We start from the raw sequence: 15,294 nt of genomic DNA on the forward strand, positions 1-15,294 counted from the left end.
GATGTCTTCCTGGAGTGTAACAATGTTGTATCTTACAGTTATTTGGTTCTTTAGAAGGACGTAGATCTGGGGATTTATTCTGACGGAATATTAGGCTGAACTGAATGGAAAAATATCTTTTTTCTGCCATGCTAACTATGTTACTATGTAAGAGGCTGAACTGTGATGACATCAGGAGAGCATTAGGACCCTGCAGCTGCATTTCTGGTCTGAGAGTGAAAGCCCGGGAAACTGTGTGTGCTGTGGGGTGGGGCCTAGTGTCTTCTGTATAGGGCGCTGGGAAGTGATGATTCTAGAAGCAGAGAGACTGCCATGTGAGACGCTGTGTGTGAGGCAGCTGATAAGAAGCGAGGACTCTGGACTCTATTGAGACTGTTTGCTGCCAGCATGTATGTGAGGGTGTTAACCCCTTCCTCTTGGGAACCTGTGGTTCTGCTGTGGAACAATTACGGAGCATTCATGAGAGCTGTGTGACTTTGGAGCTCTATGGAATCCCTGCTGTGCTGAGCTAAAAAGCAACAGAAGACATTGACCTTATGCAGACCCAGGCGGATTGCTTTCAGGAAAGCTGTGAGTGACTGCTGTAGGAGAGACGATATCCAGTACCATCTGTATTGAGAGGGAACCTGACAAGTCCCATTGAAGTGCTATTCCAGACCATATCCTGAAGCTACAGAATTGTAAGTCCTCGTGTGTGGGCTTGGCATCTGCCGACAAGATGCAGAGCCTTGTTTTGTTGTAGCCGTTTTGTTATTTTTTTTGGGACTGGCTGCAGCCAATGCAAATTATATGCCTGAGTGGAGACTCACCTCAGGTTAACGGTACTGTAATAATAAATACCCAGGTATCCCCATATTAAGTGTTTAAGAGCTTCTGTTATATCTATATGTATTGTTTTTGTGGGTTTTGAACAGTTTGAACTCAGTGTGCCATCCAAGGGGGTCCCATAAGACCACCTCACTCGATTCACACCTGTTTTTCTTAGTACCTTGTTTTACCTTTTGGAAAGGTATATTTGTTCTAAATCTCAATGTAACACACTCATAAAGGGAACTTTGGGATTGGCACATTGATTTCAGCTCTGGCTGAGTGAGTGTACTAAATAAGGGGATTTCAGTCTGTTTCCTTCAAATACTAAATCTCACTCCAACTGTCATTTTAGGAAAGACAATATTGAGATTTCTTCCTCAGTCGCGGTTTGTGACCCACTGGATCTTATTCAGACCTCTGGTCATTACATTTTGGCATAGTCGGCAGGATCCAGGGCTTATCACAGACAGAGGCAAGGAAAGAAATGACCCCGCCGCACTAGCAGCTCCCTCGTTGGTTGCGGATCCCCTGGCAGCTGCGGCGACTTTGGGAGGGTATGTGCCGGTAGGAGCTTTACTTCAGCATATGCCAAAATACGACGGGTGTAACATGGTGATGCAGGACTGGGTTGAGAGGGTCCGGAGTATTCTACGTATGTGTAATCTGGACCCCGCGTCACGAGCAGAGCTGGCATTAAATGCACTAGAAAGCAATGCTAGGCGAATGGTGATGGTACGTCCAGAATCAGAGTGAAATACGTTGGAGAAAATTTTGGAACTGTTAGAGGGGAGTTCGGGAGGCCGAACTTGTGTGGCCCAGCTTCAATCCCTATTCTTTAATCATTCCCAAAGAGTATGCGAGTCCCTGATGCAGTACTCTAATATCTTACAGGAGACGTTGAATGAGGTGCAGTGACTTGACCCAGGGGCTATAGGGGCGTTCCAAGAGGTAGACCGCTTGCTCCAGGGTCAATTTGACGCCATGTTAGCAAATAGACTCCTCTGAGACAAACTGATGGAGATGGTCCGGTCTGCACCGAAATTATCTTTCTGGCAGATTTATAGAGCCGCGGTGGAAAGGGAGGAGGAGTCTGCCCTGGTGGCCGAGGGGGAAGTGAACAGTGCACAGCTGGAGGAAAGCCAGTCATCAGTGTTAGGAGAGGAAGGGCTGGTAAACGTTGAACAAGCTCTTTGCGCTGAGCTGAAGGAGCTGAAACTGGAGGTGTCTAAACTTAGAGCTGGGCCGGTCTCTACTTCCGTGGAGGGGCCATCTGCCATGTCCCCTGGAATGGTGGTCCCACTGATGATCAGTTCTCCCTCCTTGAATGAGTCAAGTCCTCGTCCATAAGGAGCAGTCACCTGTTGGAAGTGTGGTCACCAGGAACACATCTCCCGTTATTGCCGGATGCCTTCAGCCTCGGAGGCTCCTTCGCCGGCTTTAAACTTCCAGCCGCTGCCTTGGGAAGGCGATCAGCAGCGGCCCACCCCCCACAAAGCCCTTGATGGGATAAACAAGTTTTGTTTGCATGCAGTCCAGTGTTGAAAGCAGACTGTGAAGGGCGGAAGATGAGGTGCTTGGTTGTCATGGAATCCAAATGTACCATAATGCCCTTAGAAATCTATGAGAGATAGTTCAGTCAATTAGTGGTCCCTGAAAACGGCCAAGTAATATGACTTACCGCCTCGAACAATGGCCAACTGACGGTTATGGGGATTGTGTGGATGCAGCTAAAAATGTATGGTCAAGAGCTGGGTAACAAAGGGATCGTGCTGGTGGACCACCCCCCAGAAGAGGGATGGAGGTGATGCTCAGAATGAAAGTGCTGCGAGATTTGAATCATCAGATGCATGCCAGTGAGGGACCCCGATACAAACCACCGACTCACACAGAGAATGTTACACCGTCTAGTGCTGAGCTGCGACCTTCTAAAGCGTTCGGTCCCAGGGGGCCGAGTGGGCCTGGTTTGAGTGCCAACGTGGACCCCGATCATGTTAGCACCCAGACAAGAGGAATTCTTAATGCTGCCAGTAGGGGCTGGGTAGAGATTGAATGGGCTTGAAATACTACTCGAGCCAACTCCTGAGTAGTCCTCATTTGCCAAGGCACAAGTGGCCCGGTCTCTGGCAATCGTGAAGAATGGTTGTGTAGTGAAACCTCCACCAGGGGGAGCTGGTGAGGGAAGAGAGGTTACACATTAAGAGCAGCAACCCTGAGCAACAGCACAGGTGCCACAGGTAACGAGAGAGAATGGTCAGACGAACCTAGTCAGAAACTAGCAGGAGCAGACGTACCAGAAGGAGCAGCAATACACGTAGTCAAAATACCAAAGCCGAGAGTCAGAAAGCCAGAACATGAGCACGGGGTCCAAAACGTGAGACGAAATACGTGGTCGGGGTACAAGCCAGGGAGTCAGATGCCAGAGAGGGAACGTAACAGCAGAGACGAATACCAAGAGACGGGGTCAGAGATCAGTCCGGGTCATACACGTGAATATCAGTCAAAGGCAGGAGGATCACCAGGGTACAAGGGTCAGCGGCTCTAAACTGCAAGCTTGAGCTATCACTAACACTGGTCAGCAGGCTGTGAGGGATTGAAATAGCCCAGCTAGCTCCAGAACGAGGCTGAGGAGATTAACCCCCGCATGACCAGTCCGGAGTGAAGACAGCAGAAGATAAACTCCGGACTGGACCATGACAGGTTGGTTGCCAGTCCGATGCATCAACGTTTTAGATGAGGCTGTTACAATTCCTGCTGGGACCATCCTGGCTTAACTGTTTTTGCCAGCGGGGAAGGTGACTGACAGGACAGTATTTGAACTGCTCCCAGATCAACAGTCATCTTGTGGATCGGGAGAAAGTGACCTCCGTGCAGATGGAGCAGTTGGAGAGAGTCTTGTGGAAGCATTAAGAGACCTTTTCACGACATGGGGAGGACTTCGGATCTGCTCGGACAATTGAACATGAGATTTCCATGGGGGATACTCCTCCCATTCGGGAACATTATCTCCAAATTCCCATGGTGCTCTATCAAGAGGTGAAGGGCATGGTGGCCAGTATGCTTGACAATCATGTGATTCGAGAGAGCCAGAGCCCCTGGGCGGCCCTCGTAGTCTTGATCCAAAAAAAAGATGGGACCCTTTGATTTTATGTGGACTATCAAAAACTGAATGCCCACACAGTGCGGGACGCATGTCCTTTACCTCATATTGAAGAATCTTTGTCGGCATTGGGTCAGGCCAAATATTTCTCAAAGATGGATTTAGTAAGTAGCTGCTGGCAGTTACCAATGGCTGAGAAAGATCAGCCCAAGATTACGCTTGTCTTACCCATGGGGCTCTATGAATTAAAACGGATGCCCCTCGATCTCACTAGTGCCCTGGGAACCTTCCAACGCCTGATGGAACATTGCTTAGGTGATCTGAATTTTGAATCAATCCTGATATATTTAGATGACATTGTGGTGTTTGGGAACTCATTTGAAGACCATCTTGAAAAGTTGCATCAAGTCCTCCAGTGGCTCAGTCGCTACGGCCTGAAAGTGATGCCAAAAAAACTAAACTGTTCCAGAGCCAGATTGAGTATTTGGGCCATGTGATGACACCAGATGGGCTGCTACCTGCAGCCAGTAAGGTTAAGGCTATACAGAAGTAGCCACCTCCCCGCGACCTGTGATGGGTGCGGGCCTTCTTGGGCTTAGCGGGGTACTATCGGTGATTTGTGCCTAAATTCTCACAAATGGTGGGCCCCTGAATGAAGTTTTAAGGGGGACAGTGCTGGGTCCTCGAAACCACCCCAGCAGGAAAAGGCATTTAATGAAGTGAAAACCACCCTAACGAATGCCCCGTTGTTGGCGTATGCACGGTTTGATGCCCTTTTTCTATTATACACAGATGGTAGCCTGCATGGGTTGGGGGCGGTACTGGTACAGGTGCAGGATGGCCAGGAGTGAGTGACTACCTATGGCAGCAGGTCTTTAAGAGACACCAAGCATAATCCGGCTAACTACAGCTCATTTTGGCTGGAATTACTGGCTCTGGTGTCGGCAATGACAGAACTCTTTACCGAGTACCTAACAGGAGCTGAGTGTTAGGAACGGCGGAACGCACTAAATAAATAAATAATAAAGCGTATTCGCCGCTCGGGATCCACCGTGCAGTAGGTGTTAAACCGCTGCTAGATAATGGCAGACGCGCTATGTGGTGGTATATTGCACGCGGTTAGACATCACCCGGTGTGCACTGGGCGTACTCTGTTAGCTTCACAGAGACGACTAAGGAATTAACATAAATGCTGAGCCTGTTGGACTCACAGGTCTCAGATAAGTGCACGCACAATATATGGTCACAGGAGCTGGGCCCTAGGCAGACGGTCAGAGTCCGTCTAGACCTACCGTGCATGCGGCATCGCAGCTGCGGATGCCAAGAGAGAATGCAGCACGGCGACAGACACTGTCGCTAATCGACAATGCCCGATAGCAGGCGCACTGTCGGACGCTAGCACTGTGGAGGATGCTGTTGTGGCTTGCATCTTGCCACTGGCTGGCGCAGAGTCTAAACCTAAGTCCCTATACACACTTGTAATATCAGAGGAAGGGGATCTTAATGAGTCATTCGCAGGTTCATGCATCCATCATCATGCAACCAGAGACTATACTAGGGCATGGCCGAGCGGCCATGCAGGCCTTTTATAGCCGTGCGCTTCCGGGACCTTCCAGATCTCTGAGATGGACCAATCAGATCAGGAGAAGAACCTGAGCACGTGACTCCCAATCTCCAATAGGAGATTGTCTCGTGAGCATGCCCAGTAGCACGATGAGAGAACTTAGCCTCTGGAGTGGCTTGCTGCACGACAGCCTGGGCTGCTATTGCTGACCCAGAGGTGGCAGCAGCAACCAGTCCTACAGAGCTCGTCTGAGCAGAGCATCTGGGACGCCGGGATTGCTGAGCAATATCCTCTGTGGTCGATAGATAATGGGAGACCACAGAATGTGAAGCTCTGAATTCCTGTTGAGCTGCTGCAGGAATCCGATGCCTGACACTGAGGTGCTTGCCATGATGGATAACAACCCGCTGGCTCACTTGGAGAATGCAAAATTGGGAGAATCGGAACATTGGTGGGTCGCCTGACTTGCTAAGTTTATCGCATTAAATTTCGCTCTGGGAGAGAAAACAGAAATGCAGATGCATTGTCAAGGGTACCCCTTGGGCCCTCAGGGGAAGATGTCGACCAACTTGCGGACACTCTGAAACTCCGGCCTTTGGGCGGGTACCTATCTTCTGAAGTGTGTACTCTCAAATTTGAGTGCTTGGAAAGGAAAAAGTGCCATTTTGCTTTTTGAATGTAAAATTTGATGGCATAATTACAAAACATCATGTCATGTTTGGAGAGCCTCTGATGTGCCTAAAAAGTGGAAATCCCCAACACGTGACAACATTTTGGAACTAGACCCCATAGGAAACTTATCTAGATGTGTATTGAGCACAGAAATTTATAACATTAAGCTGTGAAAATAAAAAAAAAAAAATCACATTTTTCCCAGATAAATCTTTTTTTGCTCCAAATTTTGCATTTCCATAAGGTTAACAAGAGAAATTGCTCCATACAATTTGTTGTGCAATTTCTCATGAGTGCACTGATTCCCGATATGTGGAGGAAAACAACTGTTTGAGTGCATGGCAGGTCTCGGAAGGAAAGGAGCTCCATTTGACTTTATGAATGTAAAATATGCTGGAATAATTTGCGGATGCCATGTTGCGTTTGGAGAGCCCCTGATGTACCTAAGCAGTGGAAACCCCCAACAAGTGACACCATTTTGGAAACTACACCCTTTTGGGATGTCTATTGAGTACTTGAACCCACAGATACTTTACAAAAGTTTATAACGTAGAGCGCAGATTTGCAGCGTTTTATTTTCCATAGCATGTCAATTCTTTTTGCTGATCTGCAGCATTTCTGCACCTGTTGACTTCCATTGAGTAGGTCAAATCCGCAGCAAAAAAATAAAATAAAAAAACAACACACCTCTCCATTACTAAGCCGTGGGCTTGATGTCACCTTACAATACAAAGGTGACATCAACCCCACAACTATTACCCCACTTGCCACCACTGCAGTGCAAGTGGGAAGAGGGAGGCTAAGTGCCGGAATTGGCGCATCTAAGGCCTCTTTCACACTTCAGTTTTTTGTGTCAGTTAAAATCCGCCAAAAAGGCGGAAAAGCGGAACCGTTCGTAACTGATGTGAATGGATGCAACAGGATCCGATTTTTGACAGATCCGCAGAATGAACCATTTTAAAGGAACCGCTGGCCGGGAAGGAGAGAGAGAGAGAGAGGAGAGAGAGAGAGGAGAGAGAGAGAGGAGAGAGAGAGGAGAGAGAGAGAGAGAAAATTTTTATCGTCCGCCAGAAAGGATTTCAGGGTTAATTTTCTCCCTAACTTCCTTTCTCCGGGCATGCGCAATGGAAAATGCGGATCCAACAACAAAAAAAACGCTGCATGGTCCGTCCAGGCATGCCGGCGGACGCAAAAAATGTGGCGGATCCTCACAAAAACGGATCCAATGGATGGCCATCCATCAAGATCCGCCAGTAATGCAACTCAATGGGGAAAAAAACTGATCCTCAAAAAAAAATGGGGGATCCGTTTTTTTCAAAACCTGGCGGATTTTGACTGATGGTCAAAAACGGAAGTGTGAAAGAGTCCTTAGAGATGCGCCATTTCTTGGGTGGCTGAGAGCTGGTGTTTTTAGCCAAGGGGGGCAATATCCATGGCCTGTTCCTAGGCTATCGATATGAGCCTGAAGCTGTCTGCATAGCCTTTTCTGGTTATTTATTATAGGGGGACCCCATGTCATTTTTTTGAGGGCTCCCCTGTTTTAATAGCCATTAAAGGCTAAATACACAGCTGTGAGCTGATATGAATAGCTTGGGAAGATCCATGGGTATTACCCCCTTCCAGGCTATAAACATCTGCCCCCAGTCGCTGGCTTTCCCCGTTATGGCTTTGAAAATTGCATGGGAGCCCACGCAATTTTTTTTTCCATTTTTTTAAATTAAACAGATATTGCATTTAAGGACGGGGTCACACTTGCTAGAAACTCGCACAAGTCTCGCTTCTCAATACTCGGTACTGTCGCTGGCACTCAGGACGAGAGTGTGCCGCTGCATATATTTCTATGCAGCTGAGCGCTCCGGTCCAAGTGCTGGTGGCAGTGCCGGGTATTGAGGTGCGAGACTCAAGTGAGTTTCTTGCAAATGTGACCCTGGCCTAATGCAGATTTTGTGTGTGTGTGTGTGTGTGTGTGTCTTTATATAACTCTTTATGTACCATTTTATTATGTTCATTACTAAACATCAGGCTTGATTTTATCTATCTACAGTATATATATATATATACTGTATATATTATATTCACTTAGATTTGTTTTGTGTGTGTAAACATTATATTTGAAAATTGTATGTGATGATATTATAGTCTTCAAAGGAGTATGTAAAAGAAGAGGTTGGACAAGAAATGGCATCACAATTCTTTTTTTTTTGTTAAATAATATATCTTTATTTAGCTTACAAAAATGCATACAAATCCGCATGAAAATCCCCATTAAAAATGCGTCAAATCCGCGTGGATTTTCAACTGCATTTTCTGCAGAGCCAGGAGCTGCACTTCGAACTCCTGGCTCTTCAGTTCACCTCGGACTGAGCCAAAGTGGCTTTCATCATGTCACATCTATCTTGTGAGGCCCTAGCATGGCTCAATCCTCTGTGGGAAAGAGGGGATCTGTTAGTGTTGAGCCTACAGCCCTTCTTAGAAGCCATTCGTAGGGTCTTCAATAAGCCCAGTCTGGAGCCTCTTCTCTGCTCCGGTTACGCCAAGGTAACCTCTCTGTGGGCCAATATGCGGTCCGTTTTTGAATCTTGTGTTCAGAACTCACTTGGAACAATGAGGCTCTGGTGGCAACTTTCTGGGAAGGCCTCTCCAAGCGAATCAAGGGCGAACTGGCTGGCCGGGACATACCCACCTCTTTGGATGACCTTGGATGACTTTGGATGTCTCTCGCAAACCGAATTGACATTAGGTTCCAGGAACGGACCAAAGAGGTGAACATCGAGAGAAGATCGTTATGCCTGGCTCCCACCTTTCAATGACCGATCATTAAGTAAGTTTCTGCTGCGACTTCTTCACTGGATCCTATGCAGATTGACCAGATGAAGCTCTCCAAGTGCTGCCAAGAGGTTTGTCGGGCTGAAAGGGACATGCTTCTACTGTGGCAGCTCTGAACATCATATTCGTTCCTGCCCCGAGAGACTAGGAAATGCCAGTGCCTAGGGTCAGTAGGCGTGGCTACCCTGTGAAAGACTCCTACCTCTCCATCAATGATTCTGACTGTATTTGTCTCCTGCGGCAAAGGGTCTTTTGTTGAATTGACCCACCTTGACTATGGCTCCATGGGTAACTTTGTTCAACAGGCTGTGGTCGAGCGGTATAAGATTCCGGTCCTATGTCTTCCGGATCTGTTGGTGATTTCTTCAGTGGATGGAAAGCCTCTTCCTGAGACCATCCAGTTTATCACGGAGCCCGTGAAGCATCAGGTGGGGATGCTGCATTCAGAGAAGATTTCTCTTCATGTGCTGTCTGGTCTCTCTTATCCTCTACTTTTAGGTCTCCCGTGGCTGCAAAAACATGAACCTGTTCTGGACTGGAGGTCTGGAGAAGTACTCTGTTGAGGTTCAGGATGTCACAAAGTGTGCCTTGCTCCTGTTCTTCCTGTCCAGTCTCCTACTTCTCCTACTAATTTGCTTGGCCTGCCCACAGCATATTGGACATATGCGAACGTCTTCGACAAGAAGGAGGCTGAGACATTGCCACCTAATAGGCTGTATGACGGCCCAATTGACTGCCTGCCGGGCACTTCACCTCCACAAAGCCGAATCTACCCCCTGTCCCAGGCTGAGACTCGTGCTATGTCCGAGTATATAGAAGAGAAACTCGCAATGGGATTTATCGGGAAATCCTCATCTCAGGCGAGAGCTGGGATTTTCTAAGTGAAGAAGGGCAGCTCTCTGTGAACCTGCATTGATTACAGGGGCCTCAACCAAATCACTGTATAAAATATGTACCCCCTACCCCTGATCTCCGAGCTGTTTGCCTGAAGGGTTCCAGAGACTTCACAAAGCTTGACCTGCGAGGGCCATACAACCTTGTTCGAATTTGCCAGGGAGACGAGTGGAAGACGGATTTCAACACCCACGATTTCCATTACAAGTATCATGTTATACTGTTTGGACTTTGTAATGCCCCAGCCATTTTCCAAGAACTGGTGAATGTCATCTTCCGTGACCTGCTCTATACATGTGTAGTAGTATACCTGGACGACATCTTGGTATTCTCGCCTGATCTGCCAACATACATTAGGGATGTTAGCCAGGTTCTACTAAGGTTAAGAGCTAACCGTCTCTATGCCAAATATGAAAAGTGCGTCTTCGAACAGTCCTCTCTTATGTTTCTGGGATACATTGTTTCTGAGACTGGTCTGAAGATGGATCCCAAGAAGGTATCCGCTGTCATGAAGTGGCCCCGCCCAGACGGTCTTAAGGCTATCCAGCGGTTTCTCGGGTTTGTGAATTATTATTGCCAATTTGTTTCACATTTTTCTTCTTGGACTGCTCCTATTTCTGCCCTGACCCGCAAAGCAGCCAAATCCTGAGGAATGGACTCCTGAAGCAGAAGACGCCTTTGTATCCCTTAAGCACAGGCATTCTCCTCGGCTCCGATACTGCATCGCCCAAACAATAACAAGCAGCTCTTCCTGGAAGTGGATGCATCTGCCACAGGGCCGGAGTCATATTCACTCAGAAGTCTTCACTCAGAAGTCTTCATCCAGTCGCATAGTGCCCTGGGCTTTTTCTCTAAAGTCTTCTCGGCACCAGAACGTAATTACTCTATTGGTGATAGAGAACTGCTTGTGATCAAGCTGGCTCTGGAGGAGTGGCTGTAGTTGCTTGAAGGAGCATTGAGCCCTGTGGTAATATACACTGAACACAAAAATCTGGCTTATCTGCAGTCTGCTCAGCAGCTTAACCCCCGTCAAGCCAGGTGGTCTTTGTTCTTCACCCACTTCAACTTCAGACTCTACTTTCGGCCAGCTGATAAAAACATTAAGGCGTACGTGCTGTCAAGGTCTTTCCAAGCCTCCAACCAGGAGGAGGAGCTTAAACATTATTGAGCCATCCAGAATAATCACAGTTGCTCCGCTAGACTTATCTTGTCGACCCTCCGGTAAGACTTACATGGCTGAACCTGACAGGAAGCTGGTTCTTCTCTGGGGACATTCTTCTAAGATGGCTCGCCATGCCAGACAGAAGAAGACTACTCTCCTTATCTCTCAACACCATTGATGGCCGTCTCTGCACAAAGATATGGCGAATTTTGTCTCTGCTTGTCCTTCATGTGCCCAAAATAAGACTGCCAAACAGCTTCCGACCCATCGATTGCTTCCTTTGCCTGTGCCCTCTTCTCCCTGGCAGTATATCTCCATGGATTTCATCACGGACCTGCCAGTATCGGCTAGATGTTCCTTCATCTATGTGGTGGTGGATCATTTTTCCAAGATGGCTCATTTCATCACGCTATTCAGTCTTCTATCTACGCCAGTACTGGCAAAAGGATTCATTCATTCTTCATATTTTTTGTCTCCATGGTCTACCGCTTCACATAGTCTCCGATAGAGGTGTCCATTTTACCTTTCGTTTCTGGAGGGCCACCTGTAAGCTACTGGATGTTACTTTGGATTTCTCATCTTCCTACCATCCTCAGTCCAATGGCCAAGTGGAACGAGTCTATTAGATCCTGACTAATTTTCTCATCACATTGACTGGGCTGAGCTTATGTCTTGGGCCGAATTCTCTTACAATAACCACGTAAGCGAGTGTTTGTACAAATCTCCGTTTTTAGTGGTCAGCAGTCAACACTAGGGTTGAGCAACTTTTGCTTTTTTAGGGTCGAGTTTCGTTTCATGAAACCTGACTTTTCTAAAAGTCGGGTCGAGCAAAATCGGCCGACTATAGGGAAAAGTCGGGGGTCCGACCGAAACACGAAACCCAATGTAAGTCAATGGGGAATTAAAGTCGGCAGTGAGAGGAGGACAGGAAACACACCTACAGTGTCCATTTGAATGCCAAAAGCATCAATTCTTCTTACTTAAGCTTGTCAACCTTAACTAACTTCATAATACTAGTTACGCACTGAAAAATGGGGGTTATTTGGCTAAAGTTGTGGGGGGGTAGGGCTGGCTCCAGGTTTTCATGTGCCCTGGGCAAAAGAGCGCCCCTTTAACACATACCACAACTCATCATGCTCCGATACGGCAGAGAAATAGCGGTATAGTACAATGAAAAATACTTCACTTTTTACATCTCATGACGAGGCTCATCTATTTCTCCATACAGAATCATTGGTCCCATATAATGTTTGAAACAGTATATGATGAGCTCCACATAATGCTACAGTATATGTTGGTCCCCATGGATGAAGCTCCACTGTCTTATAGGCCCAAATAATGCTCCAAACATAATGGGCCCCATTTCTAATGCTCTAGTGTATAATTGGCCCTGTAAATGCTGCTCCAGGGTCTGATGTCCACCTTTGGAATGTTCCAGTGTATGGTGGGCCCCATCTATCATTCTCCAGAGTATAGTGCTCCCCAAAACTTGCTGTCCCAACATTGAAAACAATGAAATAAGTCTCCTCGCTAGGGAATCCCTGTACTAGTCTGGACTCCTCGTCGTCCCCATCCCCATCTTCCATCTCACTGCACAGTATTTCAACCTTGCAAGTGCTGTGATCTTGAGCAAGCAGGGGGGGCCCACTCGTTGGCGACGGTACTGGCACAGGGCCCCTGATAGTACGGTGTTGTGTCTGACGGCGGGTGGGCCGAACCTGCACTTTCATCTGCAGCTTCCTCTTTGTCACCGTGTAAGATGGAACTGTATATGGGAAGGGTAACCTGAGTTTCATCAGGGTCAGATTCAGGCCATGTAGCGTGCGAGGGGAAGGTAGTGGTCTTGGTCAATGTACCAGCAGATTCATCGAGCAGTGGCTGGGCATCAGTGCACTTGTGTCGCCCCCAGGAGTACGGTAGCCACAGTGGCATTACCTTCCTCCTAGGGAGTGTGATGTCATGCTTGGGAGCAACGAAGGATCTCTCTAGCAGGTTAACTGATTGGGCGGCGTTATTCCCACGAGATAAGGAATGTCCAGAAGGGCACCACCAGGAGTGGAGCCTACGGCGTAATTTGACTCAACACGAGCAACCTCAACCATCCAGCAACAAAAAAGATGCACATTGCAAGCTTAATTCCGTTAACGAACGAGACACCATCATGCCCCGCGGTCCGAGTCCGGCTTACTAGAGGGACACGCGAGGCTCTGGCACGTGAGATTGGCCAATAACTGGCCCTTACATGTCCGTGGCTGCATGTGCGCTACACTGAATAGGCCAGCATTTGTTGCTTACAGGTGCAGATAACCCGCTGAACAACGTTAGTGATGGGGATCTGGGATTACAATTATTACCCGTGAACGATGATTTCCCAGTAAGTGCAGGTCAACCGCAGTTCCGGAATTAGGCCTAACCGCCATTCCGGAAAAAATGAAAAACTTACGTGTGCAAACCACAGGTGCTGTAGCTTGCTTAACAGCTCGCCAGCCATTCTCAGGCCCAGTATTGGTTACACGTGATTGCACAAAGGTGAGAAAGGGTACCGTATCCCCGGATAACATGTATGGATAGCATAGTGTACACATTCAAAATATATGTCTAGAGATCAGGAGGCAGGCTCAAAAAGTGTCAGGCCCAGTATGGATTACACGTGATTGCACAAAGGTGAGAAAGGGTACCGTATCCCCGGATAACATGTATGGATAGCATAGTGTACACATTCAAAATATATGTCTATAGATCAGGAGGCAGGCTCAGACGGTGTCAGGCCCAGTATGGATTACACGTGATTGCACAAAGGTGAGAAAGGGTACCGTATCCCCGGATAACATGTATGGATAGCATAGTGTACACATTCAAAATATATGTCTATAGATCAGGAGGCAGGCTCAGACGGTGTCAGGCCCAGTATGGATTACACGTGATTGCACAAAGGTGAGAAAGGGTACCGTATCCCCGGATAACATGTATGGATAGCATAGTGTACACATTCAAAATATATGTCTATAGATCAGGAGGCAGGCTCAGACGGTGTCAAGCCCAGTATGGATTTGACGGCCCAGACTACACAGCGGAGGAGCAGGGAGAGGTAAAGATTGCAAATGCTGGGGCCCTGCCCAAGCAAGGGGGGCCCACTCATGGGCGTCGGTACTGGCACTGGGCCCCTCATAGTACGGCGGTGTGTCTGACGGCGGGTGTGCACCACCACCGTCAGAGACTCTTGATTGCACTATGAGGGACCCTGTGCCAGTGCCCGCGCCCAAGAGTCGGCCTACCCACCTGTCCAGGGCAGCGACACTCGCACGGTTTTGTGCACTAGGTGGTGACCCCGGCCATGGGGGGGAAGCAGCACAGTTAGGGAGTTTTAGAAAGAGGTATATGTTGATGTTGGACATTCAGCTGATGTAAAAGGCGAAATTGTTCAAGTCCCAGGAAGAGGAGGACCAAAGCAAGCCATTTTTCTGTCACCCTATGTGTCATCAGGGGAAGGTGGGACAAAATCCTTGGAAACCCATGCATGGTTCATTTTAATGAAGGTTAGATCATCCACATTTTGGGTTGACAGACGGGTCCTTTTTTCTGTCAGGATTGATCCAGCTGCACTGAAGACTCTTTCCGATAGCACACTTGCAGCTGGGCAAGCGAGCTCCTGTAAGGCATATTGTGCCAATTCAGGCCAGGTGTCCAGTTTAGCGGCCCAATAGTCAAAGGGGAATGACCTGTGCGGGAGAACATCGAAATGGGAGGAAAAGTAGTTTGTAACCATAGTTGACAACTGCTGTCTCCTGTCACTTTCCATCGATGCAGTATTACCAGTTGTGTGAGCGGTACTTGAAAAATCAGTCCACAACATTGTCATAAAACCCCTGTCTCCAACGCCACTTCTGCTGTGTGCACCACGAACACCTCTGCCAAGCTGCCCCAGGCCCGTACGGCTCGTGTGAGAACCATCACCGCTGCTGTGTGCTGGGAATGCCTCAACCAACCGGTTTACCAGAGTTGCTTGTTTATTAGCCAATATTAGGTCAAGGTTCTCGTGTGGCATGATGTTTTGTAATTTGCCTTTATAGCATGGATCCAGGATGCTGGCCAACCAGTAGTCGTCATCGTTCATCATTTTGGCAATGCGGGGGTTCCTTTTTAGGATCTGCAAGGCATAATCTGACATGTGGGCCAATGTTCCCGGTGTCAATGATGCACTGCGAGTGCTGGTTGGAGGAGCACTTTCTGGCAAATCCACATCCCTCCAGTCACGCACAAACCCTGTAC

Source organism: Dendrobates tinctorius, unplaced genomic scaffold (genome assembly GCF_039654945.1).
Source record: "Dendrobates tinctorius isolate UK_male_01 unplaced genomic scaffold, ASM3965494v1 ptg000004l, whole genome shotgun sequence".
NCBI classification, from domain to species: Eukaryota; Metazoa; Chordata; class Amphibia; order Anura; family Dendrobatidae; genus Dendrobates; species Dendrobates tinctorius.